The sequence below is a fragment of the Gorilla gorilla genome, chromosome 12 (assembly GCF_029281585.2).
Source record: "Gorilla gorilla gorilla isolate KB3781 chromosome 12, NHGRI_mGorGor1-v2.1_pri, whole genome shotgun sequence".
NCBI classification, from domain to species: Eukaryota; Metazoa; Chordata; class Mammalia; order Primates; family Hominidae; genus Gorilla; species Gorilla gorilla.
This window is the reverse complement of record NC_073236.2, coordinates 125,633,948-125,642,670: the sequence shown is the minus strand read 5'-3', so window position 1 is coordinate 125,642,670 and position 8,723 is coordinate 125,633,948. Positions and strand designations below refer to the sequence as shown.

Below are 8,723 nucleotides of genomic sequence, written 5' to 3'. Positions count from 1 at the left end.
TTTGGAGAATAAACCTGAGAGGGGCTTCTGGCCGATTTTGGTTGGGATCATTCTCTCTTACAGACTAAGAGTATTTATTGGTGAGAGAGCTTATCACATGCTTGGAATGTTTCTATTTGGGGGAGAAGTTTATGGCAGGATTGGAATGTCTCCGGTCAGAGGGGAGGTTATCTTGGAGCTGACATCTCTCTGGCCGGTGGGGGCGGTTATCTCAGGGCTGGCATGTCTTGGGTCAAGGAGGTTGGAATGTGTCTGGTTGGAGATGTCATTTGTGGTTTACGGTCATGATGACCTTAGCCATTAGGCTGATGCCCTTTGGATTTAGGCAGTTTTTGATCAAGGAGGACTTTGGAATGGCAGTGCTTGTCCAAGATGGCAATGTTCCTGCTCTGTCAGAGTGCAAAGGAAAGCATACAATGCTATAGAAATCACTAGCAATAGGGAAGATTCAATCCAACTCAGGAAGGAAACATATAAGCAAGTAAGTCATGAAACTCAGCAATACAAAGCCTGTGTTTTATATTTTTGTTAGTTATCTGATTATTTAATCCTAGAAGAGAGAGCACTCATAGCATATTGTAACCATGCCAGAAATCTGACTTTGGTGATATGGAAACACTGTGGTGATTTCAGAAAGGGTAAGGAAAGATAATTCAGTCCAAGATGGGGCCCCTTCCTATCACATAGAGGAAAACTTAGAGTGCATAGCTGCAAATTCAGAAAGGTGGCCTCTGAAGATTGGGGAACTTAAGAACATTTATATTCACAAATAACACATCTACCTCCTAGAGAAACTCCCACTGCTGGTTTGAATATCACCTGAAGAATAGAAGGCTAAAGATTCCAATGTGTGGATTTGTAAAGTGACAACTTCCAGAGCTTCATCAGAAACTGAATGAATGAACACTAGCATAATAGGCATGCTGAGAAAATTCTTAAAAACATTTTTAGGCGGGTGGTCACCTGAGGTCAGGAGTTTGAGACCAGCCTGACCAATATGGTGAAACCCCATCTCTACTAAAAATACAAAAAAAAATTATCTGGGCATGGTGACACAGGCCTGTAGTCCCAGCTACTAAGGAGTCTGGGACAGAAGAATTTCTTGGACCCAGGAGGTGGAGGTTGCAGTGAGCCAAGATCATGCCACTGCAATCTAGCCTGGACTATGAAGTGGGACTCTGTCTCAAAAGAAAAAAAAAAGATTTTTAATGGATTCTTATTACCTTGAGTAAAATGCACTTTCAACTCCTTTTCAGCATTATTTTTTTAATTTGAAAAGCACTGTTCTTTAGCGTCATCAAGTTTTACAAATATTCAGAAAGGGGCTTTAAAAATACCAGCTTTCATATATGACTTCTTGGAGTCTTTCAAGTGCATGCCTGATGTAGGTAAATGCTGGAAATGTTCAAAGCTGTGATTTGTGTCAGAAGAGATACTGTTCCCCTAGCCAATTTCATTCTGAGCTGCTCAAACCCTTGTCCCTGGAGCCGTCAGGTGATCAAAAATAACCCAGATGCTGAACTTCCACTTAATAACTCCACAGGGTATACAATTTGTCAAAAAATCAACCAGAATGATCCTTTTTACTATTTATTTGCTTTTTATTCTTTTGCTTTTTAAAAACATTGATAGATATGTGATGAAATAAACATTAACCCAAATGTCAAGAGACCTAGGATTACATCTTGGCTTTGTTGCTATAGTAATCTGAGACTTTGGGGTTCACCTTACTTCTCTGGGCTTTAGTTTTCTTAACCAGAAATATGGACAGTGATGACATTTTCACGTACCTACAGGTAGAAAGTCCCTTTAAAACACATGGTAGTGTGGAGAGAAAAGATAGTACTTATTTTTCCCGACAGCAAAACAGAGTACAAAATAAGTCATTTAAGAAGACCTCTATTCTTCAGCCAATCCAAATTCAGTTGCCGAAGGCTCATTATGCAAGAAGAAATAAAGAGTTTGCAGAGAGAGAGACTTCACAAATTTACAGGCTGAAGAGTTACCACTCTCTCCTTACACTCAGGTCATGGAAGGATGGCTAACTATGATTAGTGCAAAGAATTGGAGGCTGCTTTTTTCACCAACCAACAGAACAATGCCCGTGTTCACAGAGCTTTGCTTCTCACATGAACGTCGTGATAACTGACAGGTGGTTTGCCCTGTACGGTAGCTCCAGACACAGCCCCACCTGTCCAGTGCCTGTTTCCATTCAGATTTAGGCTGAAATGTACCGGTCCTCCCCTTGAGTCTGCTGAATGCTATCACAGGTCCAATCTTTGTGTTGGTTGGTCAATACAGCGGCAGATCTCTGTCCACTCAGAATATCATGGCAACCTTTACTTCCTCTCTGATACTATCCCCCTGCATTCCTCAAGGTGAATTTCACCTGTGATCCCCTTCCACACTCATATGTATGGTAAAATCTTTAGAAAAGTACCTAGGAAGTATCATTAGCAAAAGAGGAAAATGGTGAAACTCACACATACACACACACATACACACACATACACACACACTCCAAAACAGAGGAAAACAGCAATCCAGAGACCACATCCAGAAAGTACAAAGCCCAGGCACAAAAGTAAAGAAACTCTTACTCAAAATGTCCTGTGTTGTCACATGGTAAAAAGAGCAGAGGCTTTAACTCAGAAAAGATTTAGTTTCTACCCTTACCAGCTGTATCCCCTCAGATAAGTTAATTAACTTACAGAGCTGGTTAACTCGTCTATAAAATAAAGATGATAATACATTCTATAGGGTCATTTTGAAGATTACATGTTTTGTAAAGCAACTAGAATAGTTCCTGACACTTAGGGAGTGCTTGTAAATGTTTAACCTTTCTCCATGTTTTAGTACTTAAAGCAAACAGCAGTCTATGAAAAAAAGCAAATAGACCCTGTTATAATGCAAAGTGATAAGTGACTATATCATAAGTAAGAACAAGGTATTATGAGAATCAAAAATTTAGTCTTGAAGAATAAAGTCTCACCAGTGAGAGAAAATACATCTAATAAAGGCCATAGCAAGAGCCAAAAGTCTTTGGCAAGGCTAAGGGCACTGAGTTGCAGGGTAGTTGAAATGAAGGTTTTGTTTGAGTTTTCTCATAATAGGGTAGGGGTTGGCTTGGGGGTGGGATTAGAAAGGAGATTGGCTTGCCAAGAGATGACATTGCAATGTGGCAACCTCTGCCGGGGCTACCCTGTAAAGGATCTAAAACATACCTCAGAGGCGTGGTAAAAAGAGGCTAAAAATGTGGATGTCCTAAGTTTATGAAACAAGATGTGCTAGAAGATAAATACCTTCAAATTCTCCATTATTCTCAGCGTTCTAATCCCTGAATTTTTGGTTTGTGACCTCTATGATTAATCTTTAATACAGTCTTGGTGAGTTGTACATGAATTATGTATTTCCTTTTTATTTAAACATAACCACTTCAAAAAAATTTAGGTCTCAAATTTTACCATCGCATTATACCTCCAGGAATTTGTCATCTTTTCTTCAATTTTTCCCCAGTTTCACAGAAACCCCACTGAGTGTCATAACCAAAAATCTTTGTATTTTTAGGACCTTGAAAAAGTGGGATTGATAAAATACAATACAAATACAACTGTATTTTATTTCTCTTTTTTCTTATAACAATATATTCAGCAAGGAAATTCTTCAATTGCCCTGTATAAAAATCTCAGGAAGTTCCACAAATTTTCTGATTACTCACAGGTAATATATAGATTCCAGGGTCATTTTTAACTGTCAGCACAACTCCAATTCTATTAAAAAGTCATTCTCTTCCAGGTATTTATTATAATTAACTACTCAGCAGTTTTAGGCCTCTTTCCTTAGCTTAAACTGAACAAAAAAAGAAAGGAATTTCATCTTTTTCTTTTCTCCCTTACTTGCCCTTCAACTTGCTAGGGGCTACAACAGACACTTCCAGGGCTAAAAAGTGAGAAACAAAGAGGTAAAGGAAATTCAAGTTTTTCCTGCCATAATATAACCTCATGAACTCCAGGTGTGATAGTCATTTATAGCCTACTATTTCTCTGGTTGATTCTCAAGTGAGTTCTTTGGAGGATCTCTTCCTGAGCCCCTCAACTTGCTACTTTCAAAATGTGAGTGAAGCAAACTTCTTCCAGCCTCTGCTTCTTCTTCAGCCTCTGCTGTTGTGAAAATATACTAGGAGTTCACTAGGCAAATTATGCAAATGAAAGAACTTCAGGAAAGAGATACATATGTGGAAAAATACTCCGAGTATGTTGAAGTTCAAGACAAGGGCAGCAAGAGATGAAGTTGAAGGCTAGCCAGAGGACAGCCCATGAAATAGTAAGCAAAAAATAATGGCCACTCTCTATTGAGGACTTACTGTATCTCAGGCACTCTATTTAGATTTTCACATATAAAATCCATTCAGTTCTTATAAACACATAAAAATATGAGGAGGAACAACACTTTTAAATAAGAAAGTTACTTGTCAAATTATACTTACATGAAACATAGTGATCTTTCTAAACTGTGAATCTGATCATATTATCTCCTTGTTGGGAATACTCTACGCTGAAGAAAAAAACTCAAACTTCTTGTAATGGTATGGAAATTCATGATCTAGTCACTCAAGCACCTAGAACAATCTCATTTATGATGGCTGAGGCTACTCATGGTTTCTTTAAAGGATTAAAAGAATAAATCACTTCAAGCGATCAAAAAAATATTCACAATAGTTTCTATTGTGGTTAATTTGCTTTGCTGCTCTTGCCTCCAGCCCCTTGAAGATGTTATTATCCCCTCTGCCTGAAATGCCTTGCACACACTCCATTCCATTCTACCTGCCTAATTCCTGTTTGTCCTTTAAGTCTTAAATTAGACTACTCCAGGATGCTTACACTGAACTCTGAAGAACGTGATGATTATGTTTGTGATTGAATGTGATTGAAGGCAAGCTATGAACAGTGTCTTGTATGTTTTCAGTATTCAGTTGACCCTTGAACAATGCAAGTTTAAACTGCACAGGTCCACTTATATGTGGATTTTTTAAAATAAAACTTACACCAAGGGTGCCTGCCTCTCCTGCCTCTCCTTCCACCTCCTCCTTCTCTTCTGGCTCTGCCACTCCTGAGACAGCAAGACCAACCCCTCCTTTTCCTTCTCAGCCTACTCAGTGTGAAGATACGAGGATGAAGACCTTTATGATGATCCAGTTCCACTTAATGAACACTAAATATATTTCCTCTTCCTTTTTATTTTTTTAAAAATTTTATATGCACATATAATAGATGTGCTTAGTGATCCATGTGATATTTTGATACAGGCATACAAAACTATGGAATGTTTCAAGAATGTGTCTGTCATCCTTGTGCAAGAACCATGCTAATCTCTGTATCATACTCATTTTAGTGTATGTGTTGCTGAAGGGATGACATAATTTTCTTAATAACATTTTTTCTCTAACTTATATAATTGTAAGAATATAGTATGTAACACATATGACATAAAAATATGTGTTAGTTGACTGTATATTGATAACACTTCCAGTCAACAGTAGGCTATTTTTTTGTTAAATTCGGGGAGAGTCAAAGTTATTCTTGGATTTTCTTTGTTTAAGTTCAGGGGTACAAGTGTAGGTTCCTTACGTAGGTAAACTTCTGCCATGAGAGTTTGTTGTACAGATTATGTCATCACCCAGATATGAAGCCTCACACCTATCGGTTATTTTTCCTAATCGTCTCTCTCCACCCACCCTCTACCTTTCTGTGCGTGGGTCAGCACTCCTCATTATCCACATTGTTCAAGGGTCAACTATATATTAATTCTCTCTATTTTCTATTCATTCCCCTTTATAAAGTGCTGGAGGCAAGAAATCATCTATATTAACTGTCAAACAAGTTGTCTGGACATTGTTGATCCTCATCAAATGCTGGTTTCAATTCCCATAAATGAGGGGGGATTTACGATCCCAGAGTGTTCTTTAACAGCTACTAAGCCTTTACTGAAGAGTATTAAAGGTAAATTGGCCCAAACACTTGTATCAAACTTATCTAAATAAATGTTGGGAGACAAATTTTACAGCTAAACCTCAGATGTTCTATAAAACTATTCGTGCGTGTGTGTGTGTGTATACACACATATTTTAATAAGAAAGAGAGAGCAGCTATTTGCTTTTTAACAAAGCTCATTTAAACAACTCTAAGCTTTGGCCAATGTATTTTCATTGCATTCAGAATATGCAAAATCTGCTTTATACTATATTCTAGCTGGTAAAGTATGTATTGAATATAATTACAATACTAAGCCCGAACACACAATGTTTCCCTTGGTTACCTTTTAATTATCTTGCCCATTACCATTTAATTGTAAATCTTCACGAGCATTCAAAGCCCTGATCATCCCCCTTGACCCTGTTTATATAGAAGACGGGATTTCCTTAATGCCACAGCTACTTCTTGACTCTGACTTTAAGTAGCACCTAGAAGCAGTGATGTGCTGATAGATTGTTTATAAATAAGCTGGAGGGGAGGAAGGGGAATGATTTGTAGCATTTGCTGATTTCTGTGGTGCTAATATCCTCTCCTTGGCCAATTTCAAGGTACCAGTATGATGCCAATAAGCACAGAGTTGACAAAAGATGCCCAGCAGGACACATGTATGGCATTTTATTGTATGGACACAATAACTGAAATTATCTAAAGAACATGTAAAATGATGCATGTAATATAACGTTTAAAAAGTGATGAGTTTTGAGTATCTGTTCATTTTATCTATTTATTTATATTTTAAGGCAGAGTTTCGCTCTTGTTGCCCAGGCTGGAGTGCAGTGGTGCAATCTTGGCTCACTGCAACCTCCGCCTTCCAGTTTCAAGCGATTCTCCTGCCTCAAACTTCCAAGTAGCTGGAATTACAGGCACCCGCCACCACGCCCGGCTAATTTTTGTATTTTTAGTACAGACAGGGTTTCACCATGTTGGCCAGGCTGGTCTCAAACTCCTGCCCTCATGATCCCCTCGCTTTGGCCTCCCAAAGTGTTGGGATTACAGGCGTGAGCCACTGCATCCGGCCCCATTTTATTTTTAATGTAATTTATTTAACTGTAAGTTTATATAACTTACGTTTAAATAATGGTTGTGTTAAACAACCAGATCACAAAATTCCTAAAAATTTTACAACTGGATCTCAGATACAGCATACAAAAGCCTACAATTGTGACCTGGACATTGTAGGTACACAGTAAATATTTATAAATGGTTTGTTGAGAGTACTAAATAAAAATATTTAGCAAGTTGTCTCTATTCTCTTTCCTAGGGTATGTAATATAGATCAAATAAAACAAAGTCAAATGACTAAAGACCGTATAGAAGGTGAACCTCAAACTTCTACAAACGAAAAGAGACTGCAAATGCTCTGTAATTTGTCCAGTTTTTTGACACCTAATTTAAAAAAAAACACATCAATTTGACATGGAACAACTAGGTATACAGAAAGCATGATGCATAGAAGAGACTCAGAGCTTAATAAATAGAAGACTATGAAAGAAGTCCTGAACAGGACTCAGATAGGCCTGTCCTTAAGCTATACCTGAAAGTGAACATCTACAAATGCTTAAGATAGATTTAAAAGTTATCAACAAAATCACACTACACATTATAGTTTATATTTAAATGTAAAAGAATATATGTTCTATTAATAAATTAGAATTTAATCAATTGCATATAACTTAAAAACCTTCTGGTACATATAGCAGATATATATATGTATGTATGTATATATATATGTATGTGTGTATATATATATGTATGTGTGTGTATATATATATATATATTTTTTTTCTAACTTTTAGGTTAGGTTCAGGCGGTACATGTGCAGGTTTGTTACGTGGGTAGATTGTGTGTCACAGATTTTTGTGTCCGATTATGTAGTCACTCAGGTAATAAGCACAGTAACAGATAGGTAGTTTTCTGATCCTCACCATTTACCCTCAAGTAGGTCCTGGTGTCTATTGTTCCCTTCCTGGTATCCATGTGTACTCAATGTTTAATTCCCACTTATAAGTGGAATATATGTGGTATTTGGTTTTCTGTTCCTACATTAATTTACTTAGGATAATAGCTTCCAGCTCCATCCATCTCACTGCAAGAAACATGATCTTATTCTTTTTTATGACTGCATAGTGTTCCCTGGTGTATATGTACAACATTTTCTTTATCCAGTCTATGATTGATGGGCATTTAGACTGATTCCACGTCTTTGCCATTGTGAACTGTGCTGCAATGAACATGTGCATACATGTGTCCTTATGGCAGAATGATTTATTTTCCTTTTGGTATATACTCAATAATGGGATTGCTGGGTCAAGTGGTAGTTATATTTTCTTTGAGAAATCTTCAAACTGCTTTACACAGTGCTGTACTAATTGATACTTCCACCAGCAGTGTATAAGCATTCCCCTTTCTTTGCAACCTTGCCAAAATCTTTTTTTTTTTAATAGTACCCAGTCTCAGTGGTGTTAGATGGTATCTCATTGTGGTTTTAATTTTCATTTCTCTAATGATGTATGATGTTGAGCTTGTTTTCTAACCTTGTCTGCCTGTGTTTCTTCTTTAAGAAATGTGTGTTCACATCTTTTGCCCATTTTAAAATAGGGTTGTTTGTTTTTGTTAATTTGTTGAAGTTCCTTACAGATTCTGCATATTACACCACTGTTGGATGCATAGTTTGCAAATATTTTCTCCTAT

The 8,723-nt window shown here is 37.3% G+C and overlaps 1 non-coding gene across 1 annotated transcript; it reads right to left on the bottom strand.

The window, feature by feature from the left end:
• Nucleotides 1-5,311: 5,311 nt before the first annotated feature.
• On the bottom strand, nucleotides 5,312-5,415 carry LOC115933602 (U6 spliceosomal RNA). The gene has a single exon (XR_004069472.2). It is a non-coding gene; the product is annotated as a U6 spliceosomal RNA (small nuclear RNA).
• Nucleotides 5,416-8,723: the final 3,308 nt, after the last annotated feature.